This window comes from Schistocerca gregaria, chromosome 4, assembly GCF_023897955.1.
Source record: "Schistocerca gregaria isolate iqSchGreg1 chromosome 4, iqSchGreg1.2, whole genome shotgun sequence".
NCBI classification, from domain to species: domain Eukaryota; kingdom Metazoa; phylum Arthropoda; class Insecta; order Orthoptera; family Acrididae; genus Schistocerca; species Schistocerca gregaria.
The window spans coordinates 123,186,719-123,209,964 of NC_064923.1; the positions used below are offsets into that span (position 1 = coordinate 123,186,719).

At 43.2% G+C, this 23,246-nt stretch overlaps 1 protein-coding gene across 1 annotated transcript in view; it reads right to left on the bottom strand.

The window, feature by feature from the left end:
- LOC126267626 (uncharacterized) overlaps positions 1 to 23,246 on the bottom strand; it is a 306,770-nt gene that overhangs the window by 100,419 nt on the left and 183,105 nt on the right. The gene's annotated exons all lie outside the window — the stretch shown is intronic.

Below are 23,246 nucleotides of genomic sequence, written 5' to 3' on the forward strand. Positions count from 1 at the left end.
CACTGTCTCCTGTGTCACATCCGCAGTCCCCTCCGTTCTGTCCTACTACTACTGTCTCTTCTCATTGTCACTCCCTCCCACTTGCTATCTCTTGCTGCTAATATCTCATGTCTTCCTACCTACAGCTGCTGTCTCTTCTCACTATCTCTCTGCCTAGTTGTCATTGTCATATACTCTCTTACACATTATCTCTGGCTCTCACCCACTTCTACATTCTCTTTACTCTTTATTTCCCACCCCCGTCCGACCCCCACCCACCGTACCTGGCACTGACTCCTTCACTTTTTTCCAAGCAATTTTTTGTCGCTGTCAGCTGTCTTCTACTCCCATTTTGTCCTCTTTCTCTCATACATCCATCGCCTCCTTTGCTCTGTCTATAACTTAATCACTTTCTGCTATCTTCCAGTATTTTTTACTTTTGCATCTCCTTTCCACTGTCACTATCTATTTGTTTTTCAGCAGAAAAAAGAACGAGTATGCTTGCAGGCCAAAATTTTTAAAGATGCTCAGAAAGGTAGAGTGAGGCAGCTTGAACGCTGCAGCAGGATATGTAACACATACGAATATATATATATGGCTCGCCGGCCATTTGACCATCTTCTTCTGTGCGGATGCACAAACAGTTCCCGAACTCTTTTGGGAATCGGCAAGAAGCCGTGAGTAACGATTATAATGGACTGGGGCATTATGAATATAGTGCGGGACAGTAAGTTGGGAATCTCTCATGGGAGGCGTGCCAGAGATGAGTCCCTGCAATCGGATTATCGTCTGTGTTCTCTGTGGCTCAGATGGATAGAGCGTCTGCCATGTAGTCAGTAGTTCCCGGTCGGGGCACACATTTTCAACTGGCCCCGTTGACTTATATCAACGCCTGTATGCAGACAGGCATTTCATTGTAAAATTTAGATAGTGAAATTGGAACAACACAGAACAAATTTTACACCCAAAATGGGATTTTACGGCAAAAGATTCTGTATGTTCTACAGTACTACAGCATGGTGTTTCCAGATGATAACGGAGTGCTCAAACGGAAAGATATAAGCCTTCGTTTTTCGGTTGACCGCGACTGCTACTGTCGCAGGTTGGAATCCTGCCTCGGGCATGGATGTGTGTTATGTCCTTAGGTTATTTAGGTTTAAGTAGTTCTAACGTCTAGGGAACTAATGGCCTCAGATGTTAAGTCCCGTAGTGCTCAGAGCCATTTTTTTCGGTCGACCTCTTAGAATGTGGAGTGGTTCGGGATGCCTTTCCGGGCACTTGACTATGAGTTGTGGAGCAAGCATGTAGATGTAGATGTAGATATGGTTTTACGTACATAACATGTAGATCACGTATTTGTTATTCACTTAACGACTCTCGTAATTTGTCGTCAGACTCGAAACCAGAGAACAGCTACGGGTGAACCTTTCTGCGTCGACGATTCAGGGGCGTTAGCTGTGGGCTGTACGGTTTGCCACTCAGTTTGACACAGTTGTAGATTTGAGTGATGTTGCTTTGATATCCTCACTTCACCTTAGACAAATCCACCTGTTTACGATGCCGCCAAGGGGAGGTGCCTACACTCGAAATGGTTCGAAATGTGTCCTTGTCCACCGCTATTAACGACACAGGAAGTGTCACTGCAGAGGCACTCTACTGCGAAACCTAAACGGGCATAAAATGCGACGTAGAATTAAATATTCCCGCGAGGCAATTATCTAATACTGAAAGGGGTGTATCTTGAGGCTCGGAAACGATACAGTGGAATGTGATAAGAATGATGCCGTTGGTGACCCCAGCATAAGAAAAGAACGAGTGGGGCGTAAATGTTGAAGGAAAGATGGATGTGGAAAGAGGTTGGAACGAGTTGGAGACTGTATCTTGTGTCGGTGGAGCGGGCACCCGTGTTCCAGCAGCGCGGCGAGCTTTACTGCTGGCGGTACGGGGAGAGGGGGCGTGAGTGGGCCGGGCATAAACGGTACGAAGCGGCCGCGCCGTCTGGGGGCGGTTACCGCGAGACACGGGGGCGGTGGGGGCGGAACGTAATTGCAGCACCAGAGATGCAGTAAATTCGCTCATAACCCGCCGCCTAACGATCATGCATACATAATTTACGAGTCCCGGACCCGTGCACCGGGAGATTTAATAAACGCGCGCGACGAATTTATAGCGCCTTGCTGGCTGGCGCTCGCGTCCTCCCTCGTCTGGGCGGTGCGCTCCGCCCGGGGGCAGGATTAGGGCGCGTCGCGGGCGCTCCGTTCCGTCTGGAGCACAGTCGGCGGCGGCGGCGTGGAGCGGGCAGCGGCGCGTGGCCCGAGCAAGGCGCTGCAGTGGGGCGGGCGAGGGCGGCGAGCCGGGCGTGGCACAGCAGAGCGGCGAAGCACGCGCCGACAATTACTGAACTGTACGGAATAAAACCGTCATAAGTTCTGAACGGTTTGCGTTGGGGCCTACATCTACATCTACAATTACATCTGCATCTACATTTATACTCCGCAAGACACCCAACAGTGTGTGGCGGAGGGCACTTGACGTGCCATTGTCATTACCTCCCTGTTACGTACATAGTCCTTCGTAGTCAACTTACACAACTTTCCCACTAGAGCGCGCCCCGCTAAGCACAACAGCGCAGGCGCAGCGCTCGTCCGTCTCCGCTCTACGAGATGGCGCTGCCTTAGAGACAGACCAAATTCTGCTTCAGCAGATCCGCGTATTAATATGTAACGCAGCCAATGAGTTTGCTGCTAACGTAGAACCTTTTCTCCTCGCGGATCACACTCGCGCAGTGATACATGAATGCGCGAGGTATTATAACGAGTGTACAGACCTCCAATTAGTCAGTCTGCATTTGTCTGCACCAGTCTGTACCAGTCTACATTTGTCTGTACCACTCTATAGTCACGTTTCAGTCTGCATCTAATAAGATTACCATATTCCTCTACATAGCCATGAAGATAAATGGATAGACACTTTTGTCAAGTATCAGAGATATGTGCAAATAAGATGAATGTACCAAGACCAAAGTAACTTCAGATTGTCAATTGTAAACAGCATCCAGAATCAAGTTACGTAATGTTTATGCTTGTTACTATTTCAGTAAATGCATGTGAAAATTAATCAAGTTCTGTTTAAAGTTGGTTATCGTCAATCTGCTACTCTAAGCATGCAAGTGGCATTTCCATCGCCTGACCTAACGGCAGAAGATAAACACGCCACGATAAGACCACGAGACATATTGCTGACACTCGCCTACTTCGTTAGAGCGACAAGTCAAACATTCTGATGGCGTGTGTACCGAAGGTCTTACAGAACGCACACCACAGTCCCTTTCCTCTTCCTGTCGCGTATGGTTCGCAGGAAGAACGACTGCCGGAAAGCCTCTGTGCGCTCTCCAGTCTCTCTAATTTTACATTCGTGATCTCCTCGGGAGGTATAAGTAGGGGGAAGCAATATTCTCGATACCTCATCCAGGAGAACGCACCCTCTCGGAACCTGGACAGCAGGCTACACCGCGATGCCGAGCGCCTCTCCTGCAGAGTCTGCCACTTGAGTTTGCTAAACATCTCCGTAACGCTATCGCACATACCAAATAACCCTGTGACGAAACGCGCCGCTCTTCTTTCCCTGAAGATGACCCCATCGCCGGTTGAAACCGGTTGGCGACAAAATAAATAATGCGATTGTGGCTGTAATTTTGAACAATGGAACGTGAAGTTTTTGGAAGACGATTTCCATCTCCATTATCCAAAGTGACCGTTTCTTTTTTTTTTTTTTTAAGTGAACATGAACAGTCGAGATCGGAATAATATCTGGTTGTTAATCGCTTTCGGCTTATGCAAAAGCTGTCTCCAGAATTTTTGGTCCTGCAGTGGTAGGGTCGACAAAGCTACAAACTGTAATAAACATATGGCCTTAAAATAAGATACAGAGAAGCGTAGTAAAAGTTACAGACAGTGGTAACGCATATGGCGTTAAAAAACTAGACAAAGGTCATAGCGTTTACCTCTATGGCTTGTGATGGCGGCTCCTATGATTTCGCGTGATATCACGATTGCCGACTGCGGCTTACGTTATTACCAGCCAATCGCAAACGCTTCACGAGAGCTGAATGAAATTCGAACATTAAGTTCGCGTAGCTCACGTAAGAATACATAAGGTGTAAAAAAGTTGTCGCCGCGCGGAGTGACCCTCCCGCTTCTTGTCCAAACTATTTATCGTCCATGTTTCACTTCCATACATGGCTACACACCATACAAATACTTTCAGAAACGACTTCCCCACACCTAAATCTGTACTGGATGTTAAGAAATTTCTCTTCTTCAGAAACGCTTTCCTTGCCATTGCCAGTCTACATTTTATATACTCTCTACTTCGACCATCATCAGTTATTTTGCTCCCCAAATAGCAAAACTCCTTTACTACTTTATATGTCTCATTTCCTAATCTAATTCCCTCAGTATCACCCGACTTAATTCGACTACATTCCATCATACTCGTTTTGTTTTTGTTGATGTTCATCTTATATCCTCCTTCCAAGTCACTGTCTATTCCGTTTAACTGTTCTTTCAAGTCCTTTGCTGTCTCTGACAGAATTACAATGTCATCGGCGAACCTCAAAGATTTGATTTCTTCTCCATGGATTTTAATACCTGCTCCGAATTTTTCTTTTGTTTCCTTTACTGCTTGCTCAATATACAGATTGAGTAACATCGGGGACAGGCTACAACCCTGTCTCACTCCCTTCCCAACCGCTGCCCATCGACTCTTATAACTGCCATCTGGTTTCTGTACAAATTGTAAATAGCGTTTCGCTCCCTGTATTTTACCCCTGCCAACTTTAGAATTAGAAAGAGAGTGTTCCAGTTAACACTGTCAAAAGCTCACTCTAAGTCTACAAATGCTAGAAACGTAGGTTTGGCTTTCCTTAATCTTTCTTCTAAGATAAGTCGTATGGTCAGAATTGCCTCACGTGTTCCAAAATTTCTACGGAATCCAAACTGATCCTCCCCGAGGTTAGCTTCTACCACTTCTTCTATTCGTCTGTAAAGAATTCGCGTTAGTATTTTGCAGCTGTGACTTATAAAACTGATAGTTCGGTAATTTTCTTTGGGATTGGAATTATTATATTCTTCTTGAAGTCTGACGGTATTTCACCTGTCTCATAAATTTTGCTCACCAGATGGTAGAGTTTTGTCAGAACTGCCTCTCCCAAGGCTATCAGTAGTTCCAATGGAATGTTGTCTACTCCCGGGACCTTGTTTCGACTCAGGTCTTTCAGTGTTCTGTCAAACTCTTCACGTAGTATCGTATCTCCCATTTCATCTTCGTCTAGATCCTCTTCTACTTCCATAATACTGTCCTCAAGTACATCGCTCTTGTATAGACCATCTATATACTCTTTCCACCTTTCTGATTTCTCTTCTTTGCTTAGAACTGGGTTGCCATCTGAGCTCTTGATATTCACACAAGTGGTTCTCTTTTCTCCAAAGGTTTCTTTAATTTTCCAGTAGGCAGTATCTATCTTCCCCTAGTGAGATAACTCTCTACAGCCTTACATTTGTCCTCTAGCACTAGAAAACGCAATTTTTTCAAGAAAAAAGTTACAAAAATACCGAAAAACAAACACTTATCAAACATCGCTTTAATACTCCGTGGAGCTTATACAAATCATTCATAAACAACTTCAGCACTTATCAATAATATAAGGAAACTATTCCCTGTGATCGTGGTGAAGAACGTTCTATTGCGTACAAAAAACAATAATAATAATATAAATTTTGTTCCGTCGTATTGACAAGCGCCGGCACGAAGAGTAGAGAAGGCTGTGAGACGACGTCAGCCAATAGCCAGCTGACTAGGACCGCGCCACGACAGGAGCGGCCTCTACAAGAAGAGAATATAACCGCCGCTCCTCACAGCCTCGGCCAAACAATACTAGACTTGGCCTAGCAGACAGTGCTACGACAGCAGTTATTAGTCAGCCATATCCATTGCTTGTATGGACATTGTCTACTCCAAAAGACATTGAATATTTGCATCTCGCCCACCGCTACCGACACCGTTGTAAATTGAAACTTATGTATTGTCAATCTCCTTTCTTGTGATAAAATTTATTAATGTGATTTGCTTGAATTGTTGTACAGCATTCCGAGAACGCAGCATCCTATAGGCACCCTACACGAGACCGGTGGGCAGTACCCCACAAATTTTTCCTGTTTGTGCATGTAAACTCTACTTGCATCAAAAGAAATTGCTTTCGTTACATAAAAGCGCAGAAGTTACGCTGTCAACTAACTTTTATTAATTATGAAACGCAACTTTATATAGAATACACTATGGAAGGCTACTGAACGATGTGCTGTTTCAATTATCTGCAAGACAAACAAGCAAGCAAAAAAACGTTTAGAAGTCGTCGACTGCCAGTTTCTCTCTCACACGTATTCATTTACGTTTCTTTTCCTACCAGTGCTACCAATACTACCAGTAATCCTACCGTATACTTTGTCACTTACATGTTGTACTGACACGACTGAAACGTAGTTTTGGTAGAGCGCAACTGTAGTCTCTGACAGTTTCAAAATACAGCTTTCAGTTTTTGAGTAAAAAATGAAAAACCGCTGTTTTTAGATTCGCGTTTGTTGTCCACTATGCAGTCTTCCTCATTCGATTCTGAGACAACCGGCTAGTAAAACAAATCGATTTTTTTCGCACCTTATAGTCCCATATTTCATCTAGAATCTGGTTTTCTTTTCGCTACTCTCCATGGTTATTTTGACACTAGGAAAATAAGTAAAACACCGGGTAAAAATCAGAAAAGTTTGCAGTGAAGAATGTAAGCATCAGCTAGTCAAAGTTTTGTGCATTTTTTGCAATACATTACTATGTACAAAATATAGCTAACGTATCAAAATCGTTTTCAACCGTGGAAGGTTCAAATGGCTCTGAGCACTATGAGACTTAACATCTGAGGTCATCTGTCCGCTAGACTTAGAACTACTTTCGTCAGAGGGTTATTTGGTGGCAACTCAAGTGGCAGACCCTGCAACAGAGGCGCTCTGCATCGCGGTGTAGCTTGCTCGTCAGGTTTCGAGAGGGTGCGTTTCTGGATGAGGTATCGAATATATTGCTTCCCCCTACTTATACCTCCCGAGGAGATCACGAATGTAAAATTAAAGAGATTAGAGCGCGCACAGAGGCTTTCAGACAGTCGTTCTTCCCGCGAACCATACGCGACTGGAACAGGAAAGGGAGGTAATGACAGTGGCACGTAAAGTGCCCTCCGCCACACACCGTTGGGTGGCTTGCGGAGTATAAGTGTAGATGTAGATGTAGAACCTAAGGACATCACACACATCCACGCCCGAGGCAGGTTCCAGACTGAGGCGCCTAGAACCGCTCGGCCACACCGGTCGGCAACTGTGGAAGGACAGCCATCCCTATTTCCGTTGTCGAGAGAATACGTGAGATATATTGGAAGTTTTGTCGAACGAGATTGGCAGATATGTGCTGACTTCTACGTGGAGTGAAATTACATGTTTTATGTATGCTGCTCATACAAGCCAAAGCCGGAAATGAATAATCTTACTGAAACAAAAATACACCGGGAGTCATCAGCTGATGAGACTGACTGTACGTTCTCTTTCCGTCTGTGCTTCTTGATTTCAGTAAACTTTGCGAACTGGGATAAAAGAGATCTGAAGGCAAAATTCCCGTTACTTCTGAATGAGCAGCTGGACAAAACCGAAAAGCACACGTTGGGACTGTCCTTATCATCATGGGCTTCTTCCATTTTTTAAAGTAGTTGTCTTCCTCTACACCCACTGCTGCACCATCAATGGCGATTGAACTCACTTTAAACTAAGCAACGTTCCTTCTGAACACTCTTCAACCCGAATCATATGCTACTCTGCTAAAGTCAACAGTTGTGGAAATACTATCCTAGCTTTAGTAATTTGTAAACATTATTTATATATGTAGCAAAATGAATAAAATACTGTACTAGGTGTTTCTACCAAAAAATAAACTTTTTGTAGTGTTGGTTTAAAAGTCGCTAAAACATGCACCATATTACTGGAGCCATGGCGGCTTCCTTTCCTCCCCCTTCATTTGCTGGCGTCACGCTAGACAGCATGAATTACCCTTAGCTTCATGCGTGTTATCGCTGGTGCGCAGTCTTGAAAACACGCCGGAGCGTGTTGAGTTGGGAATATCTGGTTACGTGGCGAGAGGGGAAACATGGAAAGTGGTCGACCCATCGGCTGTGTGGGCCGTTGGCTCTATTTGTGCAGGACTGGTTAGCTGCGAGTGTACCGCTAGTGGGAGCATCGAAGTTTTCACCACGGCCTTTAGTGTACCTCAACTTAATTGCCTTCCCCCATGTCCTTGCTGTGCTATTTTGGATGCTGGCGTTATGCATCAACTGAAATTATAGAATAACGACTTCTTGGTGTAGCAATGACCGTTCTGAAATCTAAGTGCCACGGAAGAGAGCCTTACTTGTAAGTGCTAGCAGTTAAGTACCACCTCCTAGAGCTGTTAGTTTTACGAGTTGCAAGTTTGCTGTTTGGGGCGGCATTTGGCCGCGGGGAACCTGTAGCTGTTACACACTAGCGTGGTGGTTTTCGGGAGTGTTTGTGGCTGCCCGACATACCTCAGTGGAATTTCTGGCGCTAGCAGCGTATTTCTTAACTGTGTTTAACCTACGCTCTTATTTACAATCTCCTATGTTAATATTTTCCGCCAAATATTTTGCATCTCTCCTGAAGTGGATAGTATTATACAATTTATGATTAACCTTCAGATTTTCCAAATCAGATTACAGCAGCCTGTACATATTGTGCTAACATTTGGAAACTTTGAGCTTACTTTCTCTAGTTGTCAATGTCTGAGATGTTTTTCTAATGATTTCACAATCATTTCCGTATTGTATTCATTCAATGCATATAAAGAACTGTTGACAGTTAACTTAACATTCACGGTTAGTCTGTTCTGAAGACTGAATGTTTGGATTTCTGATCTAGTAATCACCGCTGCAGATACCTCTTTCAATAGCTAGTCTGGTTAATACAGAAATTAATTTAAATTTCCTTTTTTAAAACCCTTTTATGAGCCAAAAGCGGTGATTTGTTCTTGAAGTTTTTGCAAAGTAATTCTTTTAATTTTTCTAAGACAAAATTAGAAAATGTATTACCTTATTATCTTACAACTTCGTGTATATTGCTGGTTTCTTGATTATGGCTTGAAGCCTATGATCAGTGGCTTAAACCGATTATTTGTAAAAATTAAAATGGAACAAAAATAAAATAAAATAGTCCTGTTCCTCTTTAAATAAAAGGTGGAGCCCCTCCACGCCCACACCGACATGGTGGCTACCTCTAAAGGTCTACTGCCATCTCTGCATAAAGGGTTAGTTTTCACTAAAGTGATCTGTAGCAGGATGTGGGTACTGCGATGTTTGCGTACGTCTGGTTAAGGTTATCCATTAATACGCGCTCATCTGGAGATAGATTGGGTCGAAAGTCGAACGAAGGGTAGCGGGTTGAAGGTCCTGTTGCTCATTCGTTAACAATGTGTTCTGTTTATTAGTGTAATGTGGTCTGTAAATAAATGTGAAACATCGAAGGTCCGGCCTCCCATGTGTCATTCTCCTTTCCCATCATATATGAGGGGATTTCAGTTTCCTTATTGTAATGAAAAGCTTCTCAGCAGGAAAAACGGTAAGTCGAAAGTTTGTGTCCTGTTTTCTCAGAGTAGCTGATACCAGTCGCTCCAAAAACTGCCCGGACTTGTTCGGTAGAATTCATGGAATTTGCGTTCATGTTGAGAGAGCTCACGAGAAACCGCAGCCGAACTATGTTTGATATTGAAGCAGTGTAATATTGTTTAATATTGTAGCAGTTTTCGGATCCACCGAATACTTCCTTTTCTTTTTCAGTTTTCTGAGCTTTAAATAGTGATAAGCTTTTGTAAGTAGGCTGTTTAGTTTTATTTATTGGTAACTCCACGTAGCGCTTTGTATGAAAATCACTGGCTGTGCTGTATGCAGTCTGCTGCTAGTTTGCATTATTGTCTGCAGTTGTAGTGTTGGGCAGTTGGCTGTTAACACCGCGTAGCGTTGCGCAATTGGAGGTGAGCCGCCAGCGGTGGTGGATGCGGGGAGAGAGATGGCGGAGTTTTGAAATTTGTAAGACTGGATGTCATGAACTGCTATATACATTATGACTTTTGAACACTATTGAGGTAAGTACATTGTTTGTTCTCTATCAAAATCTTTCATTTGCTAACTATGCCTATCAGTAGTTAGTGCCTTCCGTAGTTTGAATCCTTTATGTAGCTGGCAGTAGTGGCGCTCGCTGTATTGCAGTAGTTTGAGTAACGAAGATTTTTGTGAGGTAAGTGATTTGTGAAAGGTATAGGTTAATTTAGTCAGGGCCATTCTCTTGTAGGGATTACTGAAAGTCAGATTGCGTTGCTCTAAAAAAAAATATTGTGTGTCAGTTTAAGCACAGTTCTGTATAATTTTCTAAGGGGACGTTTCACTTTAAACAATGATAAGACCTCTTCAGAAGAGGGCTCCCCATTGCAACTGGCCAGAAACGTGATTTGTCCTGTCTTGTTGCTTGTCTTATTGCTCCAGTAAGTAGATGACTGTTGCTTCGATAAGTGTCATACCGCGCGACCTTTATTGCAATGTGTCATGTCACATATCGTACGGTCTCAAAGCGAACAGTGCATAAGAGACTGATACGCCGTAAACTGGGTGTCTCTAAAGTCCCTATCAATTTCGATGAAAACGCAAATTGTTTTTTTCTGGTCACTTCAGATGCTTGTACCTTAGTTTGTATGTCTCTATACCCACTATCCATTTCCATGAAAACCTTAATTTGTTTTTCTTTTCTCTGCAGATACTCGTACTTTCGTGCAAGAGAACTGGATGCCATTGTTTGTGCGCGGGTACGCGATTAATCACATGAAGACACCGGAGTCGTAAATTCCACAAACCAGCCCAATCGAGAACACACATTTGTCTGCTAGTGAACAAATTTAAGAGTCCCGGATGTGCGTGTACGCTAAGGCACGTCATGGACGACCGCCCTTATCGGCGGAAACAGTGCAGCAAGTTGAAACTGCCAACGATAAGAGTCCTAATGGTTCAAATGGCTCTGAGCACTTTGTTAGACTTAACTTCTGAGGCCATTCGTCCCCTAGAACTTAGGACTACTTAAAGCTAACTAACCTTAGGACATCACATACAACCAATGTCCGAGGCAAGATTCGAACCTGCGACCGTAGCGGTCGTGCAGTTCCAGGCTGTAGCGCCTAGAACCGCTCGGCAGGAGTCCTAATGCATCAGCTCGACGCCTCAGTAGGGAACCGAATGTCCCTCGCAACACACCGTGGAAAATCCTACGTTTCACTCTACGAAAACGTCCTCATCACATTCAGATTCTGCACCATCTTGAAGACGATGATTTCGTCTGTCATCGGACAATGTGCTGCGGCCTCATGGAATCTGCAGAGAACGAGAATTTAATGTACAACATTTTATTCTCAGATGGAGCCACTTCCACCTTTCTGGGAAAGTGCATAGACACAACAGCTGAATATGGGCATATGAAGGGCCACATGACATATCGGAGTAGGAACGTGATATACCGATGGTCAATGTTTGACAAAAGCTAAACTGTATGGCCCATTTTTCTTTGCCGATGGGTCAATAACAGATAACGAGTACCTCGCCATGTTAGAACCGTTCCTTGAACTGCTTCTTCAGGATGATGGTACACGGGATGCAGTTGTGTTTCAACAAGATGGTGCACTTCCATATTTTGCACACATCATCAGTGATTACCTGGACGGAACCTTTCCAGGAAGGCGGATAGGCAGAGGTTCACCTCGACTTTTATGCGTGGGGTACATCAAGTCCAAAGTGTACAATAGCACATGGGATGGTCAACCTGATCTGTGGTATCGTCTAAGGGAAGCAGCAGGCTTAAATGTTAAGGTCTACCTTTCGGTCCGCTACTGAAAAATGGAGGGTGCGTTTCGACCTAGATGGCGGGCATGTAGAAGGGCAGTAGAATAAGTGTAAAATTTCACAATGAATTAATTTTTGAATCTCTCTCTTCCTTCATTGAAATGCATAGTGACTTTGGAGACACGCTATATGTTGTAAAACCCGTAAATCTGCAGCAGCGAAGAAAACTTAAAGTCAGCCGCTTGGTATTACGAGAGGCACTGATGAGGGTTCTGACAGATGGTGTCGGACAGCCGGCGAGCGAGGGCTGCGAGGAATGCAGGCAACTGAGCATCGGATGTAGGCTTTCCCCGAGGCCGTAGCGCGCTTGCTCGGCTGAAAAGGTGGAGGCGAGTCAATGGCGGCCGAGGTGATTGAAATGAAAGATGAATATTATACTTTCAGCAAATCTACGTTCCAGACCCTACAAACACGATACAGGAAAACCAAGTTCACCAGAAAAATCTTGGTCATGAGACGAGGTCATTGCTACTTCAAGCATAATTCTAGAACAAATATTAAGAAAGGCGAAATTGTTGTGACATCTGAAGCACTGGAGCAATATTATCATATGATGCGTCATATGAAAGTTGACGATGTCATTATACATTAAAACAAGGTACTTATCAAGTTGGGCATGTGTGTGAAGAAAAACAGACGCTTTTATGAAAAGTTGATATGTAAATGTTCCAATACTATAAACACACTTGGTATGAAGGCAGCACGAGCTTCCCAGACCATTACCTGATATTCCTAGTGGCTGGGTAACCATAATTTACTCTCTAATACGTGTTTGTAATCTTATGTACGTTTTGTCACTTTGTGCCGGCCGTTGTGGTCGTGCGGTTCTAGGCGCTTCAGTCCGGAACCGCGTGACCGCTACGGTCGCAGGTTCGAATCCTGCCTTGGGCATGGATGTGTGTGATGTCCTTAGGTTGGTTAGGTTTAAGTAGTTCTAAGTTCTAGGGGACTGATGACCACAGATGTTAAGTCCCATAGTGCTCAGAGCCATTTGAACCATTTTTTGTCACGTTGTAAATCTGGATGTAGACATGCTTCACGGATTCTGTTAACAACACGTGCAACACTGAATTGTGAATCTTAATAAGAGATCGCAAAATGTCTGCAATAATTTTCCCCACTTTCACTACCATACATATTAGCTTTAAACTTAAAAGTTGATCATTATTTAAGTGTCTAACTTGGATTGAGTAATGTGTGATAGTCACAGGACGACCGGTATAGCGCACGTATTCATTTGTCTGTAGTCCTTTTTGTCTTTGGTATCTTGTCGGCGTCTTAGTGCGTTAGTTGTTAACTGGCGAGTTTGTCGCTCAGGCAGCTGGGTGGGATAAATACTTTCATTGGATTTAGATTATATGACTGTGTTGTCAGTCACTAATTTTACACGACAACACAATCTATAATTTGTGTATGTGGAATCTGAAGCTCCTGTGAACTGTAATTATTTGTTGCAATTGATGTTTCAATTCCTTGTAGTCAAGATAACGAACGATTTTACATCACTTTCTGACTTTCAATGTTTGCTGTTGATTTTCGAGAATTAAATGCACTTCACTCATACAGGCTTCTATATTTTATGCTCTGTTCACGCTACATATATTACTTACTATTTAATAGTGGTTGGGTAGCTCAGTCGGTAGAGCACTTACCCGTGAAAGGCGAAGGTTACGTGTTCGAGTCTTGGTCCTGACACAGTTTTAATCAGCCAGGAAGTTTCATACTATTTAACAGCTTTTTCTTTGGAATCTACAGTTTATGTGTGGCCATCATGTACATATGTGGGAGAATTATTTAATAAATATTTATTTAGTTTAATCTATAAAACTCTGGTTCTGTCAACATTATTAATTCCACGGAATTTCGTCAATCAATGTATCTATTTTCGTAGTATTCACTAATTTGTCCCCTTATTAGAAAAGGGTTTGAAGACTAGTTCTGTACTAGCCTTTTATCTGTGGCTGCGACCACATAAGTGTACAGCACATATAATGCTCAAATTCTCCTCCCGCTCTCTCTGTCCATCTCCTTCTGCTCCCCCTGCTTTTCCATCTACTTCTTCTCACGTCCCTCTGTCACTCCCTCCTCCTCACATCTCTTTCCATCTCCTTCTCTGTCCTGTCTACATCTACATTTATACTCCGCAAGCCACCCAATGGTGTGTGGCGGAGGGCACTTTACGTCATTACATCCCTTTCCTGTTCCAGTCGCGTATGGTTCGCGGGAAGAACGAGTGCCAGAAAGCCTCCGTGCGCACTCAAATCTCTCTAATTTTACATTCGTGATCTCCTCGGGAGGAATAAGTAGGGGGAAGCAATATATTCGATACCTCATCCAGAAACGCACCCTCTCGAAACATGGACAGCAAGCTACACTCTTGCAGAGTCTGCCACTTGAGTTGGCTAAGTATCTGCGTAACGCTATCACGCTTACCAAATAACCCTTTGACGAAACGCGCCGCTCTTCTTTGGATCTTCTCTATCTCCTCGGTCAAGCCGACCTGGTTTCGGATCCCACACTGATGAGCAATACTCAAGTATAGGTCAACGAGTGTTTTGTAAGCCACCTCCTTTGTTGATGGACTACATTTTCTAAGGACCCTCCCAATGAATGTCAACCTGGTACCCACCTAACCAACAATTATTTTTATATGATCATTCCACTTCAAATCGTTCCGCAAGCATACTCCCAGATATTTTACAAAAGTAACCAGTGTTTGTTCCGCTATCATATAACCATACAATAATCTTTCTATGTATTCGCAATACATTACATTTGTCTATGTTAAGGGTCAGTTGTCACTCTCTGCACCAAGTGCCTATCCGCTGCAGATCTTCCTACAATTTTCTAATGCTGCAGCTTCTCTGTATATTACAGCATCATCCGCGAAAAGCCGCATGGAACTTCCGACACTACCTACTAGGTCATTTATATATATTGTGAAAAGCAATGGTCCCATAAAACTCCACTGTGGCACGCCAGAGATTACTTTAAAGTCTGTAGACGTCTCTCCATAGAGAACAACGTGCTGTGTTCTGTTTGCTAAAAACTCTTCAATCCAGCCACACAGCCGGTCTGATATTCTGTAGGCTCTTACTTTGTTTATCAGGCGGCAGTGCGGAACTGTATCGAACGCCTTCCGGAAGTCAGGGAAAATAGCATCTACCTCGGAGCCTGTATCTAATATTTTCTGGGTCTTATGAACAAATAAAGCGAGTTGGATCTCATACGATCGCTGTTTCCGGAATCCTTGTTGATTCATACACAGTAGATTCTGGGTTTCCAGAAACGACATGATACACGAGCAAAAAACATGTTCTAAAATTCTACAACAGATCTGCTCGACGGCCCTTCTTGAAGACTGGGACTACCTGTGCTCTTTTCCAATCATTTGGAACCTTCTGTTCCTCTAGAGACTTGCAGTACACGGCTGGTAGAAGGGGGGAGGGGGGGGCGACAAGTTCTTTCGCGTACTCTGTGTGGAATCGAATTGGTATCCCGTCGGGTCCAGTGGACTTTCCTCTGTTGAGTGATTCCAGTTGCTTTTCCACTTACTTCGATGTCAGCCATTTTTTTCGTTTGTCTGAGGATTTAGAGAAGGAACTGTAGTGCGGTCTTCCTCTGTGAAACAACTTTGGAAAAAGATGTTTAGTATTTCAGCTTTATGCGTGTCATCCTCTGTTTCAAGTGACTGGATATGGTGTTTCGAGCCACTTACTGATTTAACGTAAGACCAGAACTTCCTAGGATTTTCTGTCAAGTCGGTACATAGAATTTTACTTTCGAATTCACTGAACGCTTCACGCATAGCCCTCCTTACGCTAACTTTGACATCGTTTAGCTTCTGTTTGTCTGAGAGGTTTTGGCTGCGTATAAACTTGCATTCAAGCTCTCTTTGCTTTCGCAGTCTCTGCCATCTCCTCCTCGCCACTCTCTCTGTCCATCTCCCCTGTCTCTCTATATACTCTTCCTCCTCCTCCTCTCTCTGTTCATCTCCTTTCTCCATCTCATGTTCCATCATCTCTACGTCAATCCCCTCTTCCCCCTATCTCTGACCATTTCCTCCTTACCCTGTCTCTGTCCCTATCCTTTTCTCCCTTTCTTTGTCCATCACCCCACTCTCTCCCTCTCTCCTCCTCCCACTCGCAACTCTTCTGTCTGTCCATCTTCTCCTCCCCCTCTATATCTCTTCCACAACTCTTTTTGTCCATCCCCTCCTGCCACTTCTCTCTGCCCATATTCTCCACCCCCATCTCCTCCTCCTACTCTCTCCACTTTCTCATCCTCCCACTCTCTCTACCTCTTCCTCTATCTGTCCATCTCCTGCTCCCATCTTTCTGCCCATCTTCTCTTTCCCTCTTCTCTCCCCATTTTATCATCCCACCTCTCACTCATCCGTCCCACAACCACGTCTACATTCAATCTTCTACACCCACATTTGTGGCAATCTCCTCCTCCCACCTCTCTCTGTCCTTCTAATCCTTCTCCCTCTCAATATTCATCTCCTTCTGCACCCTTTCTCTGCCCATCAAATGGTTCAAATGGCTCTGAGCACTATGGGACTTAATTTTTGAGGTCATCATTCCCTTAGAACTTAGAACTACTTATACCTAGCTAACCTAAGGACATCACACACATCCATGCCCGACGCAGGATTCGAACCTGCGACCGTAGCGATCGCGCGGTTCCAGACTGTAGCGCCTAGATCCGCACGGCTACTCCTGACGGCTTTCTCTGCCCATCCGCACGTGTAGCTCTTGCAATGTGTGTCAGTACTATGTGCACAATGCATCTGTTGTGAAGGACATCTTGGATATCAGGGGTTGAAAACACTTTTCACCCATATCTCCGCTCCTATGGATGGCTGGTAGTTCAAATTGTGACGGTGCTGATTTCCAGATAACAAGTAGCATGTGTTTCAGATCTGGTCGAAATCGATCCAATGATTTAGGGGATGCTGGACATAAGACACACATATGTATGCACCCATTTTCATACATTTTATGCTAGCCTTTCCCCTACAGCGTCACATATGCCATCTACACATACACTGCACACATCTTCTCTTCCCCCTCTCTGTGTCTACCTCCTCCTTCCATGTCCACAACAACCTTCCTGCTGTCACTATACATCCTCTTCCCCTTGCTGACTTGTGCCCCATCTGTCAAACTCCTCCTCCTCACTCTTTCTGTCCATCTCGTTTCCCCCTCTCTTTTCGTCCATCTCCTACATTTCCTGTCTCTGACATATCTTCCACTCCCTCTCTCTGTCCATATCCTTCTCCCTCTTTTCCTATTCTCTCAGCCCACTACCCATCTACACCTTCCTCCTCCCTCTTGCATCTCCCCCTCCTCCACCTTCTCCCTGTCCATCTTCTCCTCTCCCTCTTTTGACCATCTCTTCTTTCCTCTTCTCTGTGTATATCTCCTCCTTTCCACTCTCTGTCCATCTCATCCTCCCTTCCTTTCTCACCATCCCCTCTCCCCATCTCCATGTCATCACCTTCTCCCTCCTCTCTCTCTATCTCCTCCTTAGCACTTTCATTTCCACCTCATCCTTCCCCTCTCACTATTGATTTCCTCCCCAATCTTGTTCACCTGTGCCCATCTGCTTGTGCAGCCTCATTAAGTCATGCCGATATGACCTGCGCAACACATCTGTCCATTTCCTTCTCTCTCCTCTCTGTGTCCATCTAATTCTCTCCCTATCTCGTTGTCTATCCGCTCCTCACCCTATTTCTCTCCATTCCCACCTCCCTCTCTTTGTCTGTCCATCATCTCCTCCACCCTCTTTGTCTCTCCATCTTATTGAAAGACGAAACAGTTAACTGAGAAATACAGCAACGAGCAGCCCGTAGGAAAAGAGCAATCCAGGAGCTAAACCCACTGTTATGCTGTTCTGATGGAAGTTGGAAAGTAAAGATGCCTTATAGAAGTGTTGTAGAGCCTATAACAAGACATAAATGGGAGTTCTGGGACCTTACTGGAAAAAATAATAACATATCGAGAGTTGTAGTAATGGACTGTCTCAGAAGATAGATAGAGAGACCACGTAAAATATGTAGTGATTAGGGAAATGACTAAACTCACAGACAGAGCATCAACTCGTGTGGTATGAGCATTCAATTAGAATGACAGATGACAGATGGCCAAAGAAGATCAACCTCGGAGAACAAGGAGAACACAGAAAGTTGCTTGATGAGATTGGGTAAAGATGTCCACGAGAAAAAGAGGAATAGAAGAAGACAAGGAACCATGAGAAGACAGAAACCGAGATATGTGGCATACGGCGACAGCTTTAGGAGGCCCACAGGAGGGAAAGGATATACTCAGAACTTAACAATGACGTGGTGTGCTTTTTTAGAATGAACTTTGCTTTCGAAACTAAGCTTCCGACATTTGTGGAATAGGAACTTCACAATCTATATTGATGATTTACACTTACGGCAGAAAGACAAGGCCAGTTAATGGGAAACTCATTTAAAAAAACAACAACTGAGTGACGCTCAGAGAGCAATGTAGAGATGGAGGTCGAGAGGTTTTAGATGAGAAGCGGAAACAAAAAAATGATGACAGAAAAGAGTTCGAGTGGAAGACGTTTTTATGTGCGTAACTGGAATGAAACTGAGGCTAAAGTGACATGTATCAGGTCAACGGATGGCAGATGGTCTAAGCAAGTTTTTGCTGGATTGAAAGAAATAAGAAAATACCCAGACGAAAGCCTATTGGAAATTGGGTAAATTACATTAGGAAAAATGCAGAAACAACGTGGGTGTATATAGCTATAAAAACTGGTGTGGTTGTGGAATGTCTGTTTACTTGTTTTAGCTGGCGATTTTCTTAGAATTAGATCCCTTACGGCTTAAAAGGATTTTTCAATACAACAAATTTAGCCGGTCGTGGTGGCCGAGCTGTTCTAGGCGCTACAATCTGGAACCGCGCGACCGTTACGGTCGCAGGTTCGAATCCTGCCTCGGGCATGGACGTGTGTGCTGCCCTTAGGTTAGTTACGTTTAAGTAGTTCTAAGTCTAGGGGACTGATGACCTCAGATGTTAAGTCCCATAGTGCTCAGAGCCATTTGAACCATTTGAACAACAAATTTAATATACAGTCGATAAACTTCTACCAGTTGTGAGATGTTTTTCTTCTTTAGGTAGATTTTCCAAGAGTTTCCATAGCTGCACATTTTCTGAACATTCGTAAATTGAAATGAAATGTCGTATGGCGTAGACCCGGTCGCCTGGTGCAAGTCTTTTGAGGTGACGCCACTTCGGCGACCTGCACGTCGATGAAGATGAAATGATGATGATGAATACTACACAAACACCCAGTCCCTAAGCGGAGAAAACCTCCAACCCAGCCGGGAATCGAACCCAGGCCCTCGGCATGACAAAGCCGGTGCGCTGTCGACTCAGCTACGGTGGCGGACATTCGTAAAATGGCACCCCGCCACAGTTTCGCACGGGTAACACCAAGTATCTATGGCCGGAAGACTTACAAAATTACAAACATAAAACTTTCTTTAAATCAGGCTGTCTGTTAATGAAAACCGTCCCAAAATACTTACGGTAGTTCCTGTGATTAGCCTTCACATACAGAAAAAATATGACCAGAGATCTTAATTTATAATATATAGTGGAAATAGTGCATGCCATTTTTTTTCTTTTGGTATGGTGTATACGAATGTTTGAGTTGCTCTGAATCTTGCACGGTTTGTCGAACAAAAATAGTTTTTTGTTAACATTGCAAAGTGCTTGAACAGATGATTACAAGATTTGCGTCTATGAACAACATACCATCTTTTACGCTATGAATACACTTTGCTCAAGTGAGGAATTGCCCGCAATATTATTTTGAAGGATATCATTTACAAAAATATGAAAATATGCTGTTTCTGGTTAATATGTCTCCTAAACTGAGTATTATTCACATGACAAACACAACTGATACTAAACGTTTCGGAAGGTCTACTATACGTTTTTACCAGTTCCAGTTCTCATCAATATGCAGGAACAAGAATTTTCTTAACTCCTAGTTATTTCTAGTTGGTACAGGGCAAGGTCAGAGGCAGTCGATTTGAACAAAACTGTCGGCATATTTTACAAGGCATCATAAACTACTTTCTCTTTTGATGTTTACTTTCTAGGTTTGGCAACTTTACACTTATTATATAGAGAGTGGACATTTCTGTATCCAGAGCGCAACATCCTTAAGTGGCATGTTGCAACAATGCTGTTCAGCATACCCTTACCTTTGATTGTGAAGTCCGGTAACGTGGCAAAATGTATTATATCATGTTCTCCTGTATTATATGGCTACTGCTATTAATTATAGCTAGCTTGAGTTTAATTTCTTTGAATAATAATGTAAAACACTACCTTTTTACGATTGTGTGATCTGATGTGTGTTTGGTCACTAAATCTACATTTGTCCATGTTGAGGGTTGTACTCTGCAAGTCCTCTTTTTATTCTTTCTTATACAGAACCAACGTTTGTTACATGTTTTATATTTTAACTATGTATCACAAATATATATTTAAGACAAATATTTGAAAACGGAAATTTAAACAATGAATTCATTCCACCAGGTTGTTAAGTCAAATGGGAACTACATTAAATGAAATCCTTAAGAAAATTACAAGAAATGTTTAACTTCAATTCAGTATCGTTAAAACAGAAAATACCTGATGATTAAGAATATACATGAATCTGTGTTCCAATATCAATACTTCGTTAATTTTTTTAGAATGATTTCTGTACTGTCGTTTTAAACATCAAATTGTGTCAGCCTCTCTCACGTAGTATATTTCGTCGACCAACGTCAGAGATACGACAGGACGATATTCTGAGGGCACAACACCAGAAAAGACTCAGTAGTTAACTCGAAACAAGCCTTGTTTGAGCGCCATTTTATTTTTACTGCGCAGTAGAATAGATTGTGATGTGTTTTAAATGTCCAGTTTGCAAGTTTGTGAACGATTAACAAGATCAAAGGAGCCACAGCAATGGAAGTAACTGAACACACCACTAGAAGACAGTCATTTCATGTGAAGAGCGTGAACAGTTATTTAGAAAGCCTTCATTCTACAGTTATTTAGAAATTTTTATGTGAACAGCAGACCAACAAACGAAGTGAATATTTTCTCACATTAAGTTTTCCTTCTCTTCCTCCGGGGGATGACCACAGAAGATGCTGAGACTGTAAAGCAAACAAGGAAACACCGTCTGAACAGGCTTTGAAGGCCCATCGGTACCGACCGGCCACCTTGTCATCCTCGGACCTTAGGCGTCATCAGAAGCGGATACGGAGCGGCATGTGGTCAGCTCACTGCTCTCCGGGCCGTTGTCGGATTTCGTAATCGCTGCCGCTACCTCTCAGTCATGTAGCTTCTTAATTGGTCTCATAAGGGCTGAGAACAACTTTAATATCTATGTGTACTTTTTTTGAAGTTTTGGAGTTGCCATTGTAGATAGAATATGATTTTTATGTCATTTAATAATTTAAGTAAGGCAGCAAATTTTACGACTGGTCTTCTTCTTTTAGTGTTCAACCCTGAGGTTGGTTTGCAGCAGAGCGACATTCCTCTCTTCTGTCTGCTTTCCTCTTCATTTCCACATAGGTGTTACATCCAACGTCATTCATGATCTGTTGCATGTATGATATCCTTGGTCGCCCCCGCCGATTCCTTCCCTCAATAACTCCTTCTGCTATTGTTCCAATGATATTGTTGTGTCGTAGGATGTGCCCTACAAGTTTGTCTCTTCTTGTTTGGATGTGCCTCCACAAAGATCTGGTTTCCTGTACTCTTCTAAGCACCTCTTCATTTGTTACTTTGTATGTCCAGCTGATCTTCATCATCCTTCTATAGCACCACATCTCCAGGGCCTCTAGCCGTCTTCTCTCTGCTCTTCCAACTGTCCAAGTTTCACATCCATATAGGGCCACACTCCAAACGAAACCTTTCATGATGCGTTTCCTTATTTTCAGACTGATGTTGTTGCTGGTGAGTAAGTTCCTTCTCCGATTAAATGCAATTTTGGCCTTTTGTATTCTGGTCGCAATTTCTTTCCGGCTTCTACCATCCCTTGTGATTTTGCTTCCCAGGTAAGTAAATTCCTGTATCACTTCCAGCTCTTCTCTTCCAATTCTAATTCTCGGAGGTTCATATTCTGCTCCTGTACTGCATACCATCACTTTAGTCTTTTTCTTGTTTATTCTCATTCCATACTGATTGTATAGAATTTTTTCCGTTGTTCTGAGGACTTCCTCTAGATCTTCTTCTGTCTCCGTGACTATAGCAATATCATCTGCATAACGTACCATGTCTATCTTCTGCCCATTAATTTTGATCCCCACCTCAGTAGTTTCTCGAACTTGGTCTATAGCTTCCTGGATGTAAGCATTGAATATAAGAGGAGAGAGAGCACATCCTTGTCTTACCCCTTTTCTAATATTTGCTTGTTGTTCCTGGTGACAGTTCCTAATCACTGCCACCTCATTCTTATAGAAACTGAGTATCACGCGGATGTCTTTGTACTTTATTCCAATTTTCCTCAGCACTCTGAACATCTCTTGCCAGATAACGTTATCAAATGCCTTTTCCATGTCTATAAAGGCAATATAAGTTGGTTTATTTTTCTGTAATTGCTTTTCGATAATGAGTCTTAGTGCCAGAATCGCCTCTCTTGTTCCCAATCCCCTTCTGAAACCAAACTGATCTTCACTCAGCATATCCTCCACCTTCTCTTCAATTCTCTTCAGAACTATTTTTATGAGAATTTTTGATGCATGTGATATTAGGCTAAGAGTTCGGTGCTGTTCACATTTTGTAGCTGCTGCCTTCTTTGGTATAGGAACAATGATACATTTCTGGAAGTCTGTCGGTATCTCTCCTGTGTTATAGATGGACCTAATAAGTTTAAGCAGCATCATTTTCATGCCGTCACCAGCATTCTTTATTAGTTCTGCAGGGATGTCATCAATACCCGTTGCTTTGTTGTCCTGTAGTTCTTTTAGAGCTCTGTCAAATTCTTCTTGCAGAATGTCATCTCCCTTGTCATCTTCGTCTACTTCCTCTTCTCTTCCTATTACTTCCTCCGAAAGAGGTGTTCCAGCATACAACTCCTCTATGTATTCTTTCCATCTCTTCAGCATGTCTTGAGCATGTCTTCACCAAACAGCATTACGACTGGTAGCGGTCTTTAAAAAACAATTTCATGTTTATTATGC